Source organism: Arachis hypogaea, chromosome 5, assembly GCF_003086295.3.
Source record: "Arachis hypogaea cultivar Tifrunner chromosome 5, arahy.Tifrunner.gnm2.J5K5, whole genome shotgun sequence".
Taxonomy (NCBI): domain Eukaryota; kingdom Viridiplantae; phylum Streptophyta; class Magnoliopsida; order Fabales; family Fabaceae; genus Arachis; species Arachis hypogaea.
The window spans coordinates 21,435,344-21,460,532 of record NC_092040.1 but is presented as its reverse complement, the minus strand read 5'-3'; the positions used below and the strand labels follow the sequence as shown (position 1 = coordinate 21,460,532).

General features: G+C 39.8%; 1 non-coding gene across 1 annotated transcript; it reads right to left on the bottom strand.

Moving 5' to 3' along the window:
* Window positions 1–20,468: 20,468 nt before the first annotated feature.
* LOC112804436 (small nucleolar RNA R71) lies at window positions 20,469–20,576 on the bottom strand. The gene has a single exon (XR_003203051.1). It is a non-coding gene; the product is annotated as a small nucleolar RNA R71 (small nucleolar RNA).
* Window positions 20,577–25,189: the final 4,613 nt, after the last annotated feature.

The following is a 25,189-nucleotide window of genomic DNA, read 5'->3' as shown; positions in this document are numbered from 1 at the left end:
AATAACCTAATATACTAGAATAGAAAATTAAACTAACTAACTAGATAAACACCAACTAACTAACTAAGTAACTAACTAAAGGTGTGTATGGTGGGTGGTGAATAATAGTGATGGATGGTGGTTGGAGGAGGAAAAGAGAAAAGAAGAGAAGAAATGGAGAGAATAAAAGAAAAGAAGTAGTGTGATGTGAGAACAGAGTCGTGCGTATGCACATTGCTCAGGTCCCTCAATTTCAGCCAGAAAAACACACAAACTCATATTAAAGTCCAGAAATGTAATTTTTGCATAAAAAACTAATAAAAATATACAAAAGTAACTAAAACATACTAAAACCTACTACAAATAATGCCAAAAAGCGTATAAATTATCCCCTCATCATGAGTAAAAGAGAGTGCAAGGCTATCACTATAACCAAAATGGCCGAAGATGGAGAGAGTGAAAAGGCAGTGATTCCCAGTGAGGAAGACCTCAAGGGACGTCCACTGACCAATAAGGAGTTCCCTATTGAGGAACCAAAGGAATATGAGGCTCATACAAAAACCATAGAGACTCCACTGAACTTACTTTTACCATTCATGAGCTCTGATGAGTATCCTTCCTCTGAAGAGGACGAAGATATTATTGTAGAGCAAGTTGCTCAGTATCTAGGAGCAATCATGAAGCTGAATGCCAAGTTATTTGGTAATGAGACTTGGGAGGATAAACCTCCATTGCTCATCAATGAACTGAATACCTGGATTCAGCAGACATTACCTCAGAAGAAACCAGATCCCGGAAAGTTCTTAATACCTTGTACCATAGGCACCATGACCTTTGAAAAGGCCTTGTGTGACCTGGGGTCAGGTATCAACCTCATGCCACTCTCTGTAATGGAGAAACTAGGGATCTTTGAGGTACAAGCTGCCAGAATCTCACTAGAGATGGCAGACAAATCAATGAAATATGCTTATGAACTTGTAGAGGATGTCTTAGTGAAGGTCAAAGGCATTTACATCCCTGCTAACTTCATAATCCTAGACACTGGGAAGGATAAGGATGAATCCATCATCCTTGGAAGACCCTTCCTAGGCACAACAAGGGCTCTGATTGATGTGGACAGAGGAGAGTTAGTCCTTCAATTGAATGAGGACTACCTTGTGTTTAAGACTCAAGAATCTTTTTCTGTAAACATGGAGAAGAAGCATGAAAAGCTTCTCTCAATACATAGTCAAGCAGAGCCCCCACATTCAAACTCTAAGTTTGGTGTTGGAAGACCACAATCATGCTCTGAGCATCTGTAAAGCTCTGTAAGAGCTTTCTGTCAAGCTATTGACATTAAAGAAGCACTTATTGGGAGGCAACCTAATTTTATTTATCTATATTAATTACTTTCTCATTTTATTTTCCAGTGTTAGTCTATGTTTTTTTTAGGTAGATGATCATGTGGAGTCACAAAAATAGCTGTAGAATTAAAGCGGAATAAAAACACAGCATAAAAAATAGCACACCCTGGAGGACAGGCTTACTGGCGTTTAAACGCCAATAAGGATAGCAAATGGGCGTTTAACTCCCAGTCTGGCAGCATTATGGGTGTTAAGCACCAGAAATGGCACACAGACTGACGTTTAACACCAGAAAAGGGTATTTGGTGTCTGGTTGGCATTAAAAGCCAATAAGGGTAGCAGAATGGGCATTTAACGCGCAGTCTGGCAGCATTCTGGGTGTTAAACGCCAGAATTGGCAACCAGACTAGCGTTTAATGCCAGAAATGGCACACAGTGGGCGTTTAAACGCCAGAAAGGTGCGGGGATGAGAAATTCTTGACACCTCAGGATCTGTGGACCCCACAGGATCCTTACCTACCCCAATTCACTCTCTCCCTTCTTCACACCTTTCCATAACACTCTTTTCCAAACACCATTCACCTATCAAACTCTACCCTCTTCCCCATAATCTCTCCACTACTCACATCTATCAACTATTTTCCAAAATAAACCCCACATACCTCACCATTCAAATTCAAAACCAATCCCCTCCCAAACCCACCCCTTCCCACACGGATTTCCTCTCTCCCTTACCCTATAAATACCCCTCTTCCTACCCCCTTGGCCAAACCCTTCACACACCTCCATCTCCTCCATTTCTTCTTTTTCTCCTCCTTTTTTTCTTCTTTTGCTCAAGAATGAGCAAATCTTTTAAGTTTGGTGTGGGAAAAAGCATTGCTTTTTGTTTTTTCATAACCATTAATGGCACCTAAGACTGGAGAAACCTCTAGAAAGAGGAAATGGAAGGCAATTGCTTCCACCTCCGAGTCATGGGAGATGGAGAGATTCATCTCAAAGGTCCATCAAGACCACTTTTATGAAATTGTGGCCAAGAAAAAGATGATCCCGGAGGTCCCCTTCAAGCTCAAAAAGAGCAAATATCTAGAGATCCGATGAGAGATTGGAAGAAGAGATTGGGAAGTTCTCACAAATCCCATCCTACAAGTCAGAATCTTAATGGTTTAAGAGTTCTATGCTAATGCATGGATCACTAAGAACCATGATCAAAGTGTGAACTTGAACCCAAAGAATTGGCTCACAGTGGTTCGGGAGAAATACTTGGATTTCAGTTCGAAAACCGTGAGGTTGGCATTCAACTTGCCTATGATGCAAGGAGATATTCATCCTTTCACAAGAAGGGTCAACTTTGATCAAAGGATGGACCAAGTCCTCATGGATATCTGTGTGGAAGGAACCCAATGGAAGAGAGACTCCAAAGGCAAGCCAGTTCAATTGAGAAGGCTTGACCTCAAACCCATGGCTAGAGGATGGTTAGAGTTCATCCAATGCTCTATCATTCCTACTAGCAACCGATCCGAAGTAACTGTGGATCAGGCTATCATGATCCATAGTATCATGATTGGAGAGGATGTGGAAGTTCATGAGATCATACCTCTAGAACTATACAAGGTGGCTGACAAACCCTCCACTTTGGCAAGGTTAGCCTTCCCTCGTTTCATCTGTCACCTATACAATTCAGCCGAAATTGTCATAGAGGAAGACACCCTTATTGAAGAGGACAAGCTCATCACTAAAAAGAGGATGGAGCAAACAAGAGAGCCCACTCATGGACCTCAACAAGAGCATGAGGAAGTCCCTCATCAAGAAATCCCTGAGATGCCTCAAGTGATGCATTTTTCTCCACACAACTATTGGGAACAACTCAACACCTCTTTAGGAGATTTGAGTTTCAATATGGAGCAACTAAGGGTGGAGCACCAAGAGCACTCCATTATTCTCCATGAAATTAGAGAGGACCAAAGAGCCATGAGGGAGGAACAACAAAGGAAAGGAAGAGACATTGAGGAGCTTAAGCATTCCATAGGATCTTCAAGAGGAAGAACTATCCGCCGTCACTAAGGTGGACCCGTTCTTTAATTTCCTTGTTCTTATTTTTCTATTTTTTGGTTTTTATGCTTTATGTTTTGTCTATGTCTATGTCTTTATTACAAGAAGTACATGAATTTCAAATTCTATCTTGAAATTAGTTTAATTATTTTGATGTGGTAGCAATACTTTTTGTTTTCTGAATGATTGCTTGAACAGCGCATATTTTTTATAGTGAAGTTCATGAATGTTAAAATTGTTCGCTCTTGAAAGAATAATGAAGAAAAGAGAAATGTTATTGATAATCTGAAAAATCATAAAATTGATTCTTGAAGCAAGAAAAAGCTGTGAAAAACATAAAGCTTGCGAAGAAAAGGGTGAAAAATAGAGAAAAAGAAAAAAAGAAAAAGCAAGAAGAAAAAGACAACAGCCCTTTAAACCAAAAGGCAAAGGTAAAGAGGATCCAAGACTTTGCGCATCAGTGGATAGGAGGGCCCAAAGGAATAAAATCCTAGCCTAAGCGGCTAAATCAAGCTGTCCCTAACCATGTGCTTGTGTCATGTAGGTCCAAGTGAAAAGCTTGGAACTGAGTGGTTAAAGTCTTGATCCAAAGCAAAAGAGTGTGCTTAAGACCTCTGGACACCTCTAACTGGGGACTCTAGCAAAGCTGAGTCACAATCTGAAAAGTTTCACCCAGTTATGTGTCTGTGGCATTTATGTATCCGGTGGTAATACTGGAAAACAAGATGCTTAGGGTCACAACCAAGACTCATAAGTAGCTGTGTTCAAGAATCAACATACTAAACTAGGAGAATCAATAACACTATCTGAATTCTGAGTTCTTATGGATGCCAATCATTCTAAACTTCAAAGGATAAAGTGAGATGCCAAAACTGTTCAGAAACAAAAAGCTACTAGTCCCACTCATCTAATTGAAACTAAGCTTCATTGATGTTTTGGAATTTATTGTATATTCTCTTCTTTTTATCCTATTTTGTTTTTGATTGTTTGGGGATAAGCAACAATTTAAGTTTCGTGTTGTGATGAGCGGATAATTTATACGCTTTTTGGCATTATTTTAGGTAGTTTTTAGTATGTTTTAGTTACTTTTTGGTATATTTTTATTAGTTTTTATGCAAAAATCACATTTCTGGACTTTACTATGAGTTTGTATGTTTTTCTATGATTTCAGGTATTTTCTGGTTGAAATTGATGGACCTGAGCAAAAATCTGATTCAGAGGCTGAGAAAGGACTACAGATGCTGTTGGATTCTGACCCTCCTGTACTCAAAGTGAATTTTCTGGAGCTACAGAAGCCCAATTGGTGCGCTCTCAATTGCGTTGAAAAGTAGACATCTTGGGCTTTCCAGAAATAGATAATAGTCCATACTTTGCTTGAGATTTGATGGCCCAAATGGGAGTCCAAATGCCCACCGGAGACCCTTTTCTGGCGTAAAATGCCAGAACTGGCACCAAAACTGGAGTTAAACCCCCAAACTGGCATCCAAGCTAGTGTTTAACTCCAAGAATGGCCTATGCACGTGAAAGCTTCAAAGCTCAGCCCAAGCACACACCAAGTGGCCCCAGAAGTGGATTTCTGCACTATCTGCACTTAGTTACTCATTTTTTGTAAATCCTAGTAACTAGTTTAGTATATATAGCTCTTTTTACTATTGTATTAGGGAGGAGGCAGCTTTTGAGAATTATCTTATGCCACTTGGGAGGCTGGCCATTCGGCCATGCCTAGACCTTCTTCTCTTATGTATTTTCTACGATGGAGTTTCTACACCTCATAGATTAAGGTGAGGAGCTCTGCTATTCTTCATGAACTAATGCAAGTATTATTGTTTCTCTCTCAATTCATGCCTACTTCTTCTCCATGATATACTCTAGTACTTAATTCAGTTAAGTCAGAATGAAGGGGGTGACCCGTGACAATCACCCACTATCTTTATTACCCGCTTAGCCAAGATCCGCATGCCTAACAACCACAAGCAGTATACATGATGTTCAACGTAGTCATTGGACGAAAGATGGAGTATAATCTCTTGGGTCTCAGATCCACGGACCGAGTCCACATGGTTAGAACCTTCGTGGTATAGGCTAGAAATAATTGGTAGCATTCGTGAGATCCGGAAAGTCTAAACCTTGTCTGTGGTATTCCGAGTAGGATCTGGGATGGGATGACTGTGACGAGCTTCAAACTCACGACTGTTGAGCGCAGTGACAGTGTGCAAAAGTATTTCATAATCCTGCTGCCTAAGTAGTTGTACCATCTTCCATTGCTGATCTTGCTTGGTATCTGGTGCACGAAATTGCAGTCACACTTTTGCAACTCCGCACAACTAACCAGCAAGTGCACTGGGTCGTCCAAGTAATACCTTACGTGAGTAAGGGTCGATCCCACGGAGATTGTCGGCTTGAAGCAAGCTATGGTTATCTTGTAAATCACAGTCAGGATATCAGAAATTATCAAGATTGATTGTAAAAAGTAAAAGAACATAAAACAGGTACTTCAATTGCAGTGATGGAGAATAGGTTGAGGTTTTGGAGATGCTCTGTCTTCTGAACCTCTGCTTTCCTACTGTCTTCTTCTTCAAACACGCAAGGCTCCTTCCATGGCAAGCTGTATGTAGGGTTTCACCGTTGTCAATGGCTACCTCCCATCCTCTCAGTGGAAATGTTCAACGCACCCTGTCACGGCACGGCTATCCATCTGTCGGTTCTCAATCAGGCCGGAATAGAATCCAGTGATTCTTTTGCGTCTGTCACTAACGCCCCGCCTTCAGGAGTTTGAAGCTCGTCACAGTCATTCAATCATTGAATCCTACTCAAAATACCACAGACAAGGTTTAGACCTTCCGGATTCTCTTGAATGCCGCCATCAGTTCTAGCTTATACCACGAAGATTCCGGTTAAAGAATCCAAGAGATATCTACTTAATCTAAGGTAGAACGGAGGTGGTTGTCAGGCACACGTTCATAGTTGAGAATGATGATGATTGTCACGGATCATCACATTCATCCAATTTAAGAACAAGTGATATCTTAGAATGGAAGCAAGCATGATTGAATGAAAACAGTAGTAATTGCATTAATCCATCAAGACACAGCAGAGCTCCTCACCCCCAACCATGGGGTTTAGAGACTCATGCCGTGGAAAGTACACAAAGAAACGTGTAAAGTGTCATGAGGTACAGATACAATGTCCAAAGATCCTATTAATAGTAAACTAGTGACCTAGGGTATACAGAAATGAGTAAATGACGTAAAAATCCACTTCTGGGTCCACTTGGTGTGTGCTTGGGCTGAGCATTGAAGCATTTTCGTGTAGAGACCTTTTCTGGAGTTAAACGCCAGCTTTTATGCTAGTTTGGGCGTTTAACTCCAAGTTTTATGCCAGTTCCAGCGTTAAACGCTGGAATTTCTGAGGCTGTTTTGCCACGCCGGTTTGGGCCATCAAATCTCGGGCAAAGTATGGACTATTATACATTGCTGGAAAGCCCAGGATGTCTACTTTCCAATGCCGTTGAGAGCGCGCCAATTGGGCTTCTGTAGCTCCAGAAAATCCACTTCGAGTGCAGGGAGGTCAGAATCCAACAGCATCTGCAGTCCTTTTCAGTCTCTGAATCAGATTTTTGCTCAGGACCCTCAATTTCAGCCAGAAAATACCTGAAATCACAGAAAAATACACAAACTCATAGTAAAGTCCAGAAAAGTGAATTTTAGCTAAAAACTAATAAAAATATACTAAAAACTAACTAGATCATACTAAAAACATACTAAAAACAATGCCAAAAAGCGTATAAATTATCCGCTCATGACAACACCAAACTTAAATTGTTGCTTGTCCCCAAGCAACTGAAAATCAAAATAGGATAAAAAGAAGAGAATATACTATAGACTCCAAAATATCAAGGAAACTTAGCTCCAATTAGATGAGCGGGACTAGTAGCTTTTTGCCTCCGAACAGTTTTGGCATCTCACTCTATCCTTTGAAGTTCAGAATGATTGGCATCTATAAGAACTCAGAACTCAGATAGTGTTATTGATTCTCCTAGTTAAGTATAATGATTCTTGAACATAGCTAGTGTATGAGTCTTGGCTGTGGCCCAAAGCACTCTGTCTTCCAGTATTACCACCGGATACATACATGCCACAGACACATAATTGGGTGAACATTTTCAGATTGTGACCCAACTTTGCTAGAGTCCCCAATTAGAGGTGTCCAGGGTTCTTAAGCACACTCTTTTTGCCTTGGATCACAACTTTATTTCTTTCTTTTTCTTTTTTCTTTTCTTTCTTTTTTTCATTTTTTTTTGATTCACTGCTTTTTCTTGCTTCAAGAATCAATTTGATGATTTTTCAGATCCTCAATAACAGTTCTCCTTTTCCATCATTCTTTCAAGAGCCAACAATTTTAACATTCTTAAACAACAAATTCAAAAGACATATGCACTGTTCAAGCATTCATTCAGAAAACAAAAAGTATTGTCACCACATCAAACTAATTCAACTAGTTTCAAAGATGAATTCAAAATCCTGTACTTCTTGTTCTTTTGTGATTAAAGCATTTTTCATTTAAGAGAGGTGATGGATTCATAGGACATTCATAGCTTTAAGGCATAGACACTAAGATACTAATGATCATGTAATAAGACACAAACATAGATAAACATAAGCATAAAAATTCGAAAAATAGAAAATAAAGAACAAGGAGATTAAAGAACGGGTCCACCTTAGTGATGGCGGCTTGTTCTTCCTCTTGAAGATCTTATGGAGTGCTTGAGCTCCTCAATGTCTCTTCCTTGCCTTTATTGCTCCTCTCTCATGATTCTATGATCTTCTTTAATTTCATGGAGGAGGATGGAATGTTCTTGGTGCTTCACCCTTAGTTGTCCCATGTTGGAACTCAATTCTCCTAGGGAGGTGTTGATTTACTCCCAATAGTTTTGTGGAGGAAAGTGCATCCCTTGAGATGAATCTCTCCATCTCCCATAGCTCGGAGGTGGAAGCTTTTGCCTTCCCTTTCCTCTTTTTAGAGGTTTCTCCGGCCTTAGGTGCCATAAATGGTTATGGAAAACCAAAAAGCAACGCTTTTACCACACCAAACTTAGAAGGTTTGCTCGTCCTCGAGCAAAAGAAGAAAGAAGAAAGAAAGTGGTGGGGTAGGTGGGGATCCTGTGGGGTCCACAGATCCTGAGGTGTCAAGGAAAAGTCATCCCTGCACCAAGTGGCGAGCAAAATTGCTCCCTGTGCCAATTCTGGCGTTAAACGCCGGGCTGGTGCCCATTTCTGGCGTTTAACGCCAACTTGGTGCCCATTCTTGGCGTTTAACGCCAGTCTGGTGCCCCTTTCTGGCGTTAAACGCCCAGAATGGTGCCAGACTGGGCGTTAAATGCCCATCTGCTAGTCTTACTGGCGTTTAAACGCCAGCAAGTTCTCCTCCAGGGTGTGCTGTTTTTCTTTCTGTTTTTCTTTCTGTTTTTTTGCTTTTTCAATTGATTTTGTGACTTCTCATGATCATCAACCTACATAAAACATAAAATAACAAAAGAGGATAGGTAAATATAATAAGATTGGGTTGCCTCCCAACAAGCGCTTCTTTAATGTCATTAGCTTGACAGTGGGCTCTCAATGAGCCTCACAGATACTCAGAGCAATGTTGGAACCTCCCAACACCAAACTTGGAGTTTGAATGTGGGGTTTCAACACCAAACTTAGAAGTTGGTTGTGGCCTCCCAACACCAAACTTAGAGTTTGACTGTGGGGGCTCTGTTTGACTCTGTTTTGAGAGAAGCTCTTCATGCTTCCCCTCCATGGTTACAGAAGGAGAACCTTGAGTCTTATAGTTCGCACTGTCTGTAAGCCACGGAACTTCCTGAATAGCAAATAATTACTCATCCGGAAAGGTTTCAGAGATCTCAGTAGGAGGGAGGGATGCTCCTGCTACTGGTTCTATCCGGGACAGGTGATCAGCTACTTGATTCTCTGTCCCTTTTCTGTCTCTTATTTCTATATCAAACTCTTGCAGAAGCAACACCCATCTTATGAGCCTGGGTTTTGAATCCTGCTTTGTGAGTAGATATTTAAGAGCAGCATGGTCAGTGTACACAATCACTTTTGATCCTACTAAATAAGATCTGAACTTGTCAATGGCATAAACCACTGCAAGTAACTCTTTTTCTGTGGTTGTGTAGTTCTTCTGTGCATCATTTAGAATACGGCTGCCATAATAAATGACGTGCAGAAGCTTACCATGCCTTTGTCCCAATACTGCACCAATGGCATGGTCACTGGCATCACACATTAGTTCAAATGGTAATGTCCAGTCTGGTGCTGAGATGACTGGTGCTGTGACCAGCTTAGCTTTCAGAGTCTCAAACGCCTGCAAACACTCCTTATCAAAGATAAATGGTGTGTCAGCAGCTAGCAGGTTACTCAGAGGTTCGGCAATTTTTGAAAAATCCTTTATAAACCTTCTGTAGAATCCTGCATGCCCCAGAAAGCTTCTGACTGCCTTAACATTGGTAGGGGGTGGTAATTTTTCAATTACTTCAACTTTAGCTTAATCCACCTCTATTCCCTTGTTCGAAATTTTATGCCCAAGGACAATCCCTTCAGTCACCATAAAGTGACATTTTTCCCAGTTTAAAACTAGGTTGGTCTCTTGGCATCTTTTCAGAACAAGTGCTAGATGGTTAAGGCAGGAGCTGAATGAGTCTCCAAATACTGAAAAGTCATCCATGAAGACTTCCAGAAATTTCTCTACCATATCTGAGAAGATAGAGAGCATGCACCTCTGAAAGGTTGCAGGTGCGTTGCACAGACCAAAAGGCATCCTTCTGTAGGCAAATACTCCAGAAGGACATGTAAATGCTATTTTCTCTTGGTCTTGAGGATCTACTGCAATTTGGTTGTAACCTGAATAGCCATCCAAAAAGCAGTAGTATTCATGACCTGCTAGTCTCTCTAGCATCTGGTCTATGAATGGTAAAGGAAAATGATCCTTTCTGGTGACTGTATTGAGCCTTCTGTAGTCAATACACATGCGCCACCCTGTAACTGTTCTTGTAGGAACCAGTTCATTCTTTTCATTATGAACCACTGTCATGCCTCCCTTCTTGGGGACAACGTGGACAGGGCTCACCCAGGGGCTATCTGAAATAGGATAAATAATCCCAGCCTCTAGTAACTTAGTGACCTCTTTCTGCACCACCTCCTTCATGGCTGGATTTAGCCGCCTTTGTGGTTGAACCACTGGCTTAGCATCATCCTCCAATAGGATCTTGTGCATGCATCTTGCTGGGCTAATGCCCTTAAGATCACTTATGGACCACCCAAGAGCTGTCTTGTGTGTCCTTAGCACTTGAATTAGTGCTTCCTCTTCCTGTGGATTTAAAGCAGAGCTTATGATCACTGGAAAAGTTTCGCCTTCTCCCAGAAATGCATATTTCAGGGATGGTGGTAGTGGCTTGAGCTCGGGTTTAGGAGGCTTATCTTCTTCTTGAGAAATTTTCAGAATTTCTTTTATTTCCTTTAGTTCCTCCAGATCAGGCTGAACATCTTTAAAGATGTCATCTAGCTCTGATTCAATACTTTCAGTCATATTGACCTCCTCCACCAAAGAGTCAATAATATCAGTGCTCATGCAGTCACTTGATGTGTCTGGATGCTGCATAGCTTTGACAACATTCAACTTGAACTCATCCTCATTGACTCTCAGGGTTAATTCCCCTTTTTGGACATCAATGAGGGTCCGTCCAGTTGCTAGGAAAGGTCTTCCTAGAATGAGAGTTGCACTCTTGTGCTCCTCCATTTCCAGCACTACAAAGTCAGTGGGAAAGGCAAATGGCCCAACCTTGACAATCATGTCCTCTATTATGCCTGATGGATGTTTAATGGAGCCATCAGCAAGTTGGAGGCATATCCGGGTTGGTTTGACTTCTTCAGTCAACCCAACCTTTCTGATAGTGGATGCAGGAATTAGATTGATACTTGCTCCAAGATCACATAGGGCTGTCTTGGTGCAAGCGCCTTCTAATGTGCATGGTATCATAAAGCTTCCTGGATCTTTAAGCTTCTCTGGTAAGCTCTTTAATATGACTGCACTGCATTCTTCAGTGAGAAAAACTTTTTCAGTTTCTCTCCAATCCTTCTTATGACTTAAGATCTCTTTCATGAACTTAGCATAAGAAGGTATTTGCTCAAGTGCCTCTGCAAATGGAATCTTTATTTCAAGAGTCCTTAGATAGTCTGCAAAGCGGGCAAATTACTTATCCTACTCCGCTTGGCGGAGTTTCTGAGGATAAGGCATCTTGGCTTTATATTCTTCAACCTTAGTTGCTGCAGGCCTATTCCTTACAGAAGTGGTTGAAGAAGCCTTTTTAGAGGGATTACTATCAGCACTCTCAGGTGTCTGGTTCCCCTTTTGCGTTTGAACGCCAGGATTGGGTGGAAAATGGGCGTTTAATGCCACCTTTTCCCCCTTTTCTGGCGTTTGAACGCCAGAATTGGGCAGGGAGTGGGCGTTTAACGCCAGCTTTCCCTCCTTTTCTGGCGTTTGAACGCCAATAGCTTTCCTCTCTGGGCTCTTACTGTCCTCAGAGGGATTTTGGATAGTGGTTTGGCTATCCTCTGCCAATTGTTCCTTTACTGACTTTTTGCTACTTTGAGCAGTGTTATTCAGTGTCTTCCCACTCCTCAGTTGAACTACTTGGCATTCTTCTGTTATCTGTTTAGATATTTGCTGTTTTGCTTGATTCAACTGCAGCTCTATGTTCTTGTTAGCAACTTTAGTTTCATGGAGCATCTCTTTAAATTCTGCTAACTGTTTTGTCATCAGGAGCACTTGTTGATTAAGCTCAATCATCTGTTCTTGAGGATTAGGATCAGTGGCTACTGCCATGACTTCCTCTTTTGGGGAGAACTCATTGCTAGAGTACAGATATTGATTTCTAGCAACAGTGTCTATAAGCTCTTGAGCCTCTTCAATTGTCTTCCTCATGTGTATAGATCCACCAGCTGAGTGGTCTAAAGACATCTGAGCTTTTTCTGTAAGCCCATAGTAGAAGATGTCTAACTGTACCCACTCTGAAAACATTTCAGAGGGGCATTTTCTTAGCATACTTCTATACCTCTCCCAGGCATTATAAAGGGATTCATTATCCTCTTGTTTAAAGCCTTGGATGTCCAGCCTTAGCTGTGTCATCCTCTTTGGAGGGTAAAAGTGATTCAGGAATTTGTCTGATAACTGTTTCCATGTCTTTATGCTTGCTGTAGGTTGGTTATTCAACTACCTCTTAGCTTAATCTTTTACAGCAAATAGAAACAGTAATAGTCTGTAGACATCCTGATCCACCTCTTTATCACGTACTGTGTCAGTAATTTGTAAGAACTGTGCCAGAAACTCAGTAGGTTCTTCCTGTGGAAGACCGGAATACTGGCAATTTTGCTGCACTATGATAATGAGTTGAGGATTTAGCTCAAAGCTGCTTGCTTTGATGGGAGGTATACAGATGCTACTCCCATATGCAGCTGTAATGGGGTTAGCATATGACCCCAGAGTCCTTCTGGACTGCTCAATTCCACTTAGGTCCATGATGGAGAAAGGTAATATGATATGGATTCACAAGTAAAGTAAAATTTTTTTTATTTAATTAAAAGAGACGAAAATAACAAAATAAAATAAATGAAAAATAAAAAAAATTTTGAAAACTAAAAGAAATTAAAATCAAAGTAAATTAAAAACTAAATTAATTAATTAATTAAAAAGATTTTGGAATTAGCAATTAAAAAGATATGATTGAAAATATGATTGCAATTAAAGAGATTTGATTTTTGAAAAAGATTTGAAAAGATCAATTTTTGAGATTAGAATTTTGACTTGACTAAAAAAAAAGATATGATTTTGAAAACCTTTGACTAAATTAATGCAAAATTTCGAAAATTATGAGTAAAATAAGGAAAGGATAATTTTTTTATTTTTAAATTTTAATGAGGAAAGAGAAAAACAACAGAACGACACTAAACTTAGAAATTTTAGATCAAAACAAAGAGAACAAACAAGAAGACTTTGAATGTCAAGATGAACACCAAGAACACTTTGAAGATCAAGATGAACACCAAGAACAAATTTTTGAAAAATTTTTAAGTGAATAAAAGCACAAAAGACACCAAACTTAAAATTTTTAGAAAATCAAACACAAATTTTCGAAAACTTAAAGGAAAACACAAAGAAGACACCAAACTTAAAATATAAAACTAAACTCAAATAAAAGACTCTAAACCAACAAAAATAAAATAGTCCTAATCTAAGCAACAAGATAAACTGTCAGTTGTCCAAACTCGAACAATCCCCGGCAACGGCGCCAAAAACTTGGTGCACGAAATTGCAGTCACACTTTTGCAACTCCGCACAACTAACCAGCAAGTGCACTGGGTCGTCCAAGTAATACCTTACGTGAGTAAGGGTCGATCCCACGGAGATTGTCGGCTTGAAGCAAGCTATGGTTATCTTGTAAATCTTAGTCAGGATATCAGAAATTATCAAGATTGATTGTAAAAAGCAAAAGAACATAAAACAGGTACTTGAATTGCAGTGATGGAGAATAGGTTGAGGTTTTGGAGATGCTCTGTCTTCTGAACCTCTACTTTCCTACTGTCTTCTTCTTCAAACACGCAAGGCTCCTTCCATGGCAAGCTGTATGTAGGGTTTCACCGTTGTCAATGGCTACCTCCCATCCTCTCAGTGGAAATGTTCAACGCACCCTGTCACGGCACGGCTATCCATCTGTCGGTTCTCAATCAGGCCGGAATAGAATCCAGTGATTCTTTTGCGTCTGTCACTAACGCCCCGCCTTCAGGAGTTTGAAGCTCGTCACAGTCATTCAATCATTGAATCCTACTCAGAATACCACAAACAAGGTTTAGACCTTCCGGATTCTCTTGAATGCCGCCATCAGTTCTAGCTTATACCACGAAGATTCCGGTTAAAGAATCCAACAGATATCTACTTAATCTAAGGTAGAACGGAGGTGGTTGTCAGGCACACGTTCATAGTTGAGAATGATGATGATTGTCACGGATCATCACATTCATCCAATTTAAGAACAAGTGATATCTTAGAATGGAAGCAAGCATGATTGAATGAAAAACAGTAGTAATTGCATTAATCCATCAAGACACAGCAGAGCTCCTCACCCCCAACCATGGGGTTTAGAGACTTATGCCGTGGAAAGTACACAAAGAAACGTGTAAAGTGTCATGAGGTACAGATACAATGTCCAAAGATCCTATTAATAGTAAACTAGTGACCTAGGGTATACAGAAATGAGTAAATGACGTAAAAATCCACTTCTGGGTCCACTTGGTGTGTGCTTGGGCTGAGCATTGAAGCATTTTCGTGTAGAGACCTTTTCTGGAGTTAAATGTCAGCTTTTATGCCAGTTTGGGCGTTTAACTCCAAGTTTTATGCCAGTTCCAACGTTAAACGCTGGAATTTCTGAGGCTGTTCTGCCACGCCGGTTTGGGCCATCAAATCTCGGGCAAAGTATGGACTATTATATATTGCTGGAAAGTCCAGGATGTCTACTTTCCAATGCCGTTGAGAGCGCGCCAATTGGGCTTCTGTAGCTCCAGAAAATCCACTTCGAGTGCAGGGAGGTCAGAATCCAACAGCATCTGCAGTCCTTTTCAGTCTCTGAATCAGATTTTTGCTCAGGACCCTCAATTTCAGCTAGAAAATACCTGAAATCACAGAAAAACACACAAACTCATAGTAAAGTCCAAAAAAGTGAATTTTAGCTAAAAACTAATAAAAATATACTAAAAACTAACTAGATCATACTAAAAACATACTAAAAACAATGCCAAAAAGCGTATAAATTATCCGCTCATCAGTATCCTGATTCAGATGCTTCACATCATGTGATGCTTGATCAATCTAACCTCATATCTGAAACTAAATACATAGGTCTAGAGCTGGATCAGATCCAATTTCACATATTGGAGAATCATTTCTTTATTCATTACAATCTAAAAGATGGTTTTCTCTTCAAAAATTAATTCACACCCCAAGAATTACAAAGAATCTTATAAGTTTTTCAAAGTTTACAGAAGATAACAAAGTATACTTTCAATTTCATACATTTCATTGCATTGTTAAATATGCGTTTTCTCACAAAGTTCTTTTGGAGGATTTTATTAAAGGTGGAATACTGTATCAATTTATTAATATCATTGCCCCTTATTTTGTACCTGTAACATCCTCATCTTCACTTTTCTCAATTCAATATTCTTATTATGATTTGTGGCATAAAAGATTAAGCCATTCAACATAAAAAAAATATGCAGTTAATGTTGAAACATTGTAATTCTTGTGAAAAGGATATGAATAATACTACAACATCAAACTCAGTGTGTGAAAATTGTGTTTATGCTAAAATGCACAAAACTCCCTTCCCAGAATCACTACCTGAGTATACCTCTCATTTACAACTAGTATTTTCTGATGTTTACGATCCAAACCCTTTCATTTTTCATCTTGGTTTTTGACGCTATGCTACATTTATAGATGCATACTCTCGTTATGTTTGTAGATTCTTATTAGTCAATAAATCACAGGTTTTTCAAGCATTTAAACAATAATATAGAATTATAAAATTAGAAAATTTCAATCAGATAATGGAACTGAATATACATCTAGAGCTTTTAATAATTTTTTAGCACAAAAAGATATTCATTACAGATATTTTTGTCCATACACACCTGAACAAAATGAATTGGCAGAAAGGAAGCATAGGCACTTGATAGAGATGAGTATAGCTATGCTATTCATTGCATCCATGCCAATGCTTTACTAGGATGAAGCAGTCACCACAACAACTTTCTTGATCAATAGATTGTCATCACAAGTTCTATCTAATAAATATCCCTTTATCTAAACTCTTATTTTCAAAAATTCTAGATTATAATTTGTTGCAAATATTTGAAAGTGCATGATATCCTTGTTTAAGACCTTATAATAGTAATAAACTTGAAAAACAGGTCCCAATAATGTGTTTTTATTGGTTACTTTCCCAATTTTAAAGGATATAAATACATCTCTTCTAGTGAAAAAATTTACATTTCAAGAAGTGTTCATTTTGATGAAACTTAATTTCTATATTTTGAATTATTCACTAATACCGTCATAGAAAAAATTATATCTAATGACACTATGATGAGCGGATAATTTGTACGCTTTTTGGCATTGTTTTTAGTATATTTTTAGTATGATCTAGTTAGTTTTTAGTATATTTTTATTAGTTTTTAGTTAAAATTCACTTTTCTGGACTTTACTATGAGTTTGTGTGTTTTTCTGTGATTTCAGGTATTTTCTGGTTGAAATTGAGGGACCTGAGCAAAAATCTGATTCAGAGACTAAAAAGGACTGCAGATGCTGTTGGATTCTGACCTCCCTGCACTCGAAGCGGATTTTCTGGAGCTACAAAAGCCCAATTGGCACGCTCTCAACGGCGTTGGAAAGTAGACATCCTGGGCTTTCCAGCAATATATGATAGTTCATACTTTGCCCAAGATTTGATGGCCCAAACCGGCGTTCAACGTCACCCTCAGAATTTCCAGCGTTAAACGCCGGAACTGGCACAAGAATGGGAGTTAAACGCCCAAACTGGCATAAAAGCTGGCGTTTAACTCCAAGAAGAGTCTCTACACGAAAATGCTTCAATGCTCAGCCCAAGCACACACCAAGTGGGTCCGGAAGTGGATTTTTATGTCATTTACTCATCTCTGTACACCCTAGGCTACTAGTTCTCTATATATAGGACCTTTTACTATTGTATTTACAGCTTTTGATCATGTTTTTATGATTGAACCCTCTTTGGAAGGCTGGCCATTCGGCCATGCCTAGACCTTGTTCTTATGTATTTTCAACGGTGGAGTTTCTACACACCATAGATTAAGGTGTGGAGGTCTGCTGTACCTCGAGTATTAATGCAATTACTATTGTTCTTCTATTCAATTCCGCTTGTTCTTGTTCCAAGATATCACTTGTTCTTCAACTTGATGAATGTGATGATCCGTGACACTCATCATCATTCTCACCTATGAACGTGTGCCTGACAACCACCTCCGTTCTACCTTAGATTGGGTGAATATCTCTTGGATTCCTGATACACGATGCATGGTTGATCGCCTGACAACCGAGTGCTCGCCTGACAACCGAGCCAGCCATTCCGTGAGATCAGAGTCTTCGTGGTATAGGCTAGAACTGATGGCGGCATTCAAGAGAATCCGGAAGGTCTAACCTTGTCTGTGGTATTCTGAGTAGGATTCAATGATTGAATGACTGTGACGAGCTTCAAACTCCTGAAGGCGGGGCGTTAGTGACAGACGCAAAAGAATCACTGGATTCTATTCCGGCCTGATTGAGAACCGACAGATGGATAGCCATGCCGTGACAGGGTGCGTTGAACATTTCCACTGAGAGAATGGGAGGTAGCCACTGACAACGGTGAAACCCTTGCATAAGCTTGCCATGGAAAGGAGTAAGAAGGATTGGATGAAGACAGTAGGAAAGCAGAGAGACGGAAGGGACAAGCATCTTCATACGCTTATCTGAAATTCCTACCAATGAATTACATAAGTATCTCTATCTTTATCTTTATGTTTTATTCGTATATCATCATTCATATCCATTTGAGTCTGCCTGACTAAGATTTACAAGGTGACCATAGCTTGCTTCATACCAACAATCTCTGTGGGATCGACCCTTACTCGCGTAAGGTTTATTACTTGGACGACCCAGTACACTTGCTGGTTAGTTGTGCGAAGTTGTGTTTATGCCATGGTATTGAACACCAAGTTTTTGGATTCATCACCGGGGATTATTTGTGTTGTGAAAAGTATTGATCACAATTTCGCATACCAAGTTTTTTGCGCCGTTGCCGGGGATTGTTCGAGTATGGACAACTGACGGTTCATCTTGTTGCTTAGATTAGGTATTTTTTCTTCAGAGTTCTTAAGAATGATTTCTAGAGTTTCATGATGATCTGTTGAAATCTGGCTGGCTGTGAAGCCATGTCTAATTTCATTGGACCGAGGTTTCAACTTATCATCACAAGAGCTTGTTGATTTCTATCAATCTTGCTATTGGAGCAGTGATCTGCTAAGGCTTGGCTGGCCTTTGGCCATGTCTAGTGTTTTGGACCAAAGCTTTCCTTGAAAGCTTGGCTGGCTGTGAAGCCATGTCTAATTCTTGGACCGGAGTCTTAGACTAAACATTGCATGATTCCTGGAATTCCCTTTAAGAATTTTGATACCTTCATTTTCTTTTTCCACTTAATTTTCGAAAAAGCACAAAAAATTTAGAAAATCATAAAATCCAAAAATTTCTTGTTTGAGTCTAGAGTCTCATTTTAAGTTTGGTGTCAATTGCATGTTTCTGTTTTTCTTGCATTCATTCATGTGTCTTAGTGATCTTCAAGATGTTCTTGATGATTTCATTACTCTGATCTTTAATTCCTCTTGACTTGATTGTTTATGTGTCTCATATGCATTCTCATTAGTGTCAGTAGTATACAAACTGCTAAGTTTGGTGTCATGCATGGATTATTATTTGATTTTAGTTGCATTTTGATTATTCCTCACTATTAAAAATCCAAAAATATTTTTAATTTGTGTCTTTTCAAGTCAATAATACAAAGAATTGAAGATTCAGAACATACAGTAGAGGAATTATACAGAAAAAGTTGGGCGTTCAAAACGCCCAGTGAAGAAGGACAGACTGGCGTTTAAACGCTAGCCAGGGTGCCTGGTTGGGCGTTTAACGCCCAAAAGGGTAGAGTTTTAGGCGTTAAACGCTAGAATGTGCACCATTCTGGGCGTTTAACGCCACGATGGCACAAAAGGGAAGATTTTGTTTTCAATGCAAATTTTTTCAAGTTTTCAAAATCTTTTCAAAATCAAATCTTTTTCAAATCATATCTTTTCAATCAAATCTTTTTCAAATTCAATTTCTTTCTATTTTCAAAGATACTTGCTATCAATTAATGATTTGATTCAACATTTCAAGTATGTTGCCTTTTCTATTGAGAAAGGTTTAATGTTTGAATCATATCTTTTCTTGATAGCCAAGTCATTAATTTTCAAAATCAATTTTTTTTTGTTTTTCAAATCATATCTTCTCAATCACATCTTTTTAAAACCAAGCATATCTTCTTAACCACATCTTTTTCAAAATAACTTTCAATCAAATCTTTTTGATTTCTAATTTCAAATTCTTTTTCAAAAATCACTTGATTTCTTTCCCACTTTTATTTTCGAAAATCAATTAGTATTTTTCAAAATGTTTTCAAAATCTTTTACTTGATTTTCGAAAATTACTTCCCCTCTTCTCACATCCTTCTATTTATGGACTAACACTATTCCTTAATGCAAAATTCGAACTCCATCTTCTTTGATAAGTTCGAATTTTCTACTTCTGCCTTCTATTTTTCTTTTCCTCTGACACCTCAAGGAATCTCTATACTGTGACATAGAGGATTCCACATTTTCTTGTTCTCTTCTCTTTCTTATGAGCAGGAGCAAGGACAAAAGCATTCTTGTTGAGGCTGATCCTGAACCTGAAAGGACCATGAAGCGAAAACTAAGAGAAGCCAAGGCACAACTCTCTGTAGAAGACCTAACAGAAATCTTCAAAGGAGAAGAACACATGGCAGCCGAAAACAACAACAATGCCAACAATGCAAGGAAGGTGCTGGGTGACTTTACTGCACCTACTCCCGACTTCTATGGGAGAAGCATCTCTATCCCTGCCATTGGAGCAAACAACTTTGAGCTTAAGCCTCAATTAGTTTCTCTAATGCAACAGAATTGCAAGTTCCATGGACTTCCATTGGAAGATCCTCATCAGTTTTTAGCTGAGTTCTTGCAAATCTGTGACACTGTCAAGACTAATGGGGTTGACCCTGAGGTCTACAGACTTATGCTATTCCCTTTTGCTATAAGAGACAGAGCTAGAATATGGTTGGACTCACAACCTAAAGAAAGCCTGAACTCTTGGGAAAAGCTAGTCAATGCCTTCTTGGCAAAGTTCTTTCCACCTCAAAAATTGAGTAAGCTTAGAGTGGAAGTCCAAACCTTCAGACAGAAGGAAGGAGAATCCCTCTATGAAGCTTGGGAAAGATACAAACAATTAATCAGAAAGTGTCCCACTGATATGCTTTCTGAATGGAGCATCATTGGAATTTTCTATGATGGTCTCTCTGAACTATCCAAGATGTCTTTGGATAGCTCTGCTGGAGGATCTCTTCATCTGAAGAAGATGCCTACAGAAGCTCAAGAGCTGATTGAAATGGTTGCAAATAACCAATTCATGTATACTTCTGAAAGGAATTCTGTGAACAATGGGACCAATCAGAAGAAAGGAGTTCTTGAGATTGACACTCTGAATGCCATACTGGCTCAGAATAAAATATTGACTCAACAAGTCAATATGATTTCTCAAAGTCTGTCTGGAATGCAAAATGCACCAAGCAGTACTAAGGAAGCTTCATCTGAAGAAGAAGCTTATAATCCTGAGAACCCTTCAATAGAAGAGGTGAATTACATGGGAGAACCCTATGGAAACACCTATAATCCCTCATGGAGAAATCATCCAAATCTCTCATGGAAGGATCAACAGAGACCTCAACAAGGTTTCAACAACAATAATGGTGGAAGAAACAGGTTTAGCAATAGCAAGCCTTTTCCATCATCTTCTCAGCAATAGACAGAGAGTTCTAAGTAGAATACCTCTGACTTAGCAACCATGGTCTCTGATCTAATCAAAACCATTCAAAGTTTCATGACTGAAACAAGGTCCTCCATTAGAAATTTGGAGGCACAAGTGGGTCAGCTGAGCAAGAAAATTACTGAACTCCCTCCTAGTACTCTTCCAAGCAATACAGAAGAAAATCCAAAAGGAGAGTGCAAAGCCATCAACATGGCCGAATTTGGAGAGGAGGAAGAGGCAGTGAACGCCACTGAGGAAGACCTCAATGGACGTCCACTGGCCTCCAATGAGTTCCCCAATGAGGAACTATGGGAATCTGAGGCTCAAAATGAGACCATAGAGGTTCCATTGGACTTACTTCTGCCATTCATGAGCTCTGATGAGTATTCTTCCTCTAAAGAGGATGAGTATGTCACTGAAGAGCAAGTTGCTACATACCTTGGAGCAATCATGAAGCTAAATGACAAGTTATTTGGGAATGAGACTTAGGAAGATGAACCCCCTTTGCTCACCAAGGAACTGGATGACTTGTCTAGGCAGAAACTGCCTCAAAAGAGACAGGATCCTGGGAAGTTTTCAATACCTTGTACCATAGGCACCATGACCTTCAAGAAGGCCTTGTGTGACTTAGGGTCAAGTGTAAACCTCATGCCTCTCTCTGTAATGGAGAAGTTAGGGATCTTTGAGGTGCAAGCTGCAAAAATCTCACTAGAGATGGCAGACAATTCAAGAAAACAAGCCTATGGACTTGTAGAAGATGTTATGGTAAAAGTTGAAGACCATTACATCCCTGCTGATTTCATAGTCCTAGAGACTGGGAAGTGTATGGATGAATCCATCATCCTTGGCAGACCCTTCCTAGCCACAGCAAGGGCTGTGATTGATGTTGATAGAGGAGAAATGATCATTCAAGTGAATGAATAATTCTTTGTGTTTAAGGCTCAAGGATATCCCTCTGTCATCATGAAGAGGAAGCATGAAGAGCTTCTCTCAAAACAGAGCCACACAGAGCCCCCACAGTCAAACTCTAAGTTTGGTGTTGGGAGGCCACAACCAACTTCTAAGTTTGGTATTGAACCCCCACATTCAAACTCTAAGTTTGGTGTTGGGAGGTTCCAACATTGCTCTGAGTATTTCTGAGGCTCCAAGAGAGCCCTCTGTCAAGCTACTGACATTAAAGAAGCGCTTGTTGGGAGGCAACCCAATGTTATATTTTATCTATTTTCCTTTGTTATTTTATGTTCTTTTGTAGGTTGATAATCATGAGAAGTCACAAAATCAATTGAAAAAGCAAAAACAGAATGAAAAACAGAAAGGAAAACATCATACCCTGGAGGAGAGCGTGCTGGCGTTTAAACGCCAGTAAGGCTAGCTGTTGGGCGTTTAACGCCCAGTCTGGCACCATTCTGGGCGTTTAACGCCAGAAAGGGGCACCAGACTGGCGTTAAACGCCAGAAAAGGGCAAGCATTCGGTGTTAAACGCCAGAAATGGGCACCAGCCCGGCGTTTAACGCCAGAATTGGCTCAAAACACATTTTTGCTTGCCACTTGGTGCAGGGATGACTTTTCCTTGACACCTCAGGATCTGTGGACCCCACAGGATCCCCACCTACCCCACCACTCTCTCTCTTCTTCACCCATTCACCAATCACCTCAACACCTCTTCCCCAAAAACCCTTCAAATCCCATCTTTCTCTTCACCACTCACATCCATCCTTCATAAAACCCCACCTACCTCACCCTTCAAATTCAAACCACTTTCCCTCCCAAACCCACCCATACATGACCGAACCATGAGCCCCCCACTCCTATATAAACCCATCTTCACTCCTTCATTTTCACACAACCAAAACACCACTTCTCCCCCTTTTTGGCCGAACAAAAAGCCATTCCCTTCTTCCTCATTTCTTCTTCTTCTACTCTCTTCTTTCTTCTTTTGCTCGAGGACGAGCAAACCTTTTAAGTTTGGTGTGGTAAAAGCATTGCGTTTTGTTTTTCCATAACCATTTATGGCATCCAAGGCCGGAGAAACCTCTAGAAAGAGGAAAGGGAAGGCAAAAGCTTCCACCTCTGAGTCATGGGAGATGGAAAGATTCATCTCAAGGGTGCATCAAGACCACTTCTATGAAGTTGTGGCCTTGAAGAAGGTGATCCCCGAGGTCCCTTTTTCATTCAAAAAGAGTGAATATCCGGAGATCCGACATGAGATCCGAAGAAGAGGTTGGGAAGTTCTTACCAACCCCATTCAACAAGTCGGAATCTTAATGGTTCAAGAGTTCTATGCCAATGCATGGATCACCAAGAACCATGACCAAAGTGTGAACCCAGATCCAAAGAATTGGCTTACTATGGTTCGGGGGAAAAACTTAGATTTTAGTCCGGAAAATGTAAGGGTGGCATTCAACTTGCCCATGATGCAAGGAGATGAACATCCTTACCCTAGAAGGGTCAACTTTGATCAAAGGTTGGACCAAGTCCTCACAGTCATATGCGAAGAGGGCGCCCAATGGAAGAGAGATTCAAGAGGGAAGCCGGTTCAACTGAGAAGGCATGACCTCAAACCTGTGGCTAGAGGATGGTTGGAGTTTATCCAATGCTCAATCATTCCCACTAGCAACCGGTCCGAAGTTACTATAGACCGGGCTATCATGATTCATAGCATCATGATTGGAGAAGAAATAGAAGTTCATGAGGTGATATCCCAAGAATTTTATAAGGTGGCGGACAAGTCCTCTACCTTGGCAAGGTTAGCCTTTCCTCATCTCATTTGTCACCTCTGTTATTCAGTTGGAGTTGACATAGAGGGAGACATCCCCATTGATGAGGACAAGCCCATCACTAAGAAGAGGATGGAGCAAACAAGAGACCCCTCTCATCATCAAATCCCTGAGATGCCTCAAGGGATGCACTTTCCTCCACAAAACTATTGGGAGCAACTAAACACCTCCCTAGGAGAATTGAGTTCCAACATGGGACAACTAAGGGTGGAGCACCAAGAACACTCTGTTCTCCTCCATGAAATTAGAGAAGATCAAAGAATCATAAGAGAGGAGCAACAAAGACAAGGAAGAGACATTGAGGAGCTCAAGCACTCCATAAGATCTTCAAGAGGAAGAACAAGCCGCCATCACTAAGGTGGACCCGTTCTTTAATTTCCTTATTCTTTATTTTCCTGTTTTTCGAATTTTAGTGCTTATGTTTGTCTATGTTTGTGTCTTGTGATCATTAGTGTCTTAGTGTCTATGCCTTAAAGTTATGAATGTCCTATGAATCCATCACCTCTCTTAAATAAAAAAATGTTCTTAATTGAAAAAGAGTAGAATTGCATGAATTTTGAATTTTATAACAGTTTAATTATCTTGATGTGGTGGCAATACTTTTGTTTTCTGAATGTATGCTTAAACAGTGCATATGTCTTTTGAATTTGTGGTTCATGAATATTAGCTCTTGAAAGAATGATGAAAAACGAGACATGTTACTGAGGATCTGAAAAATCATAAAAATGATTCTTGAAGCAAGAAAAAAGCAGTGAATACAAAAAAAAATTTCGAAAAAAAAGAGAAAAGGAAAAAGAAAAAGAAATAGAAAGAAAAAGAAAGAAATAAAGTTGTGATCCAAGGCAAAAAGAGTGTGCCTAAGAACCCTGGACACCTCTAATTGGGGACTCTAGCAAAGCTGAGTCACAATCTGAAAAGGTTCACCCAATTATGTGTTTGTGGCATGTATGTATCCGGTGGTAATACTGGAAGACAGAGTGCTTTGGGCCACGGCCAAGACTCAATAAGTAGCTGTGTTCAAGAATCATCATACTTAACTAGGAGAATCAATGACACTATCTGGATTCTGAGTTCCTAAAGAAACCAATCATTCTGAATTTCAAAGGATAGAGTGAGATGCCAAAACTGTTCAGAGGCAAAAAGCTAAAAGCCCCGCTCATCTAATTAATACTGATCTTCATAGATGTTTTTGGAATTCATTGCATATTCTCTTCTTTTTATCTTGTTTGATTTTCAGTTGCTTGAGGACAAGCAACAATTTAAGTTTGGTGTTGTGATGAGCGGATA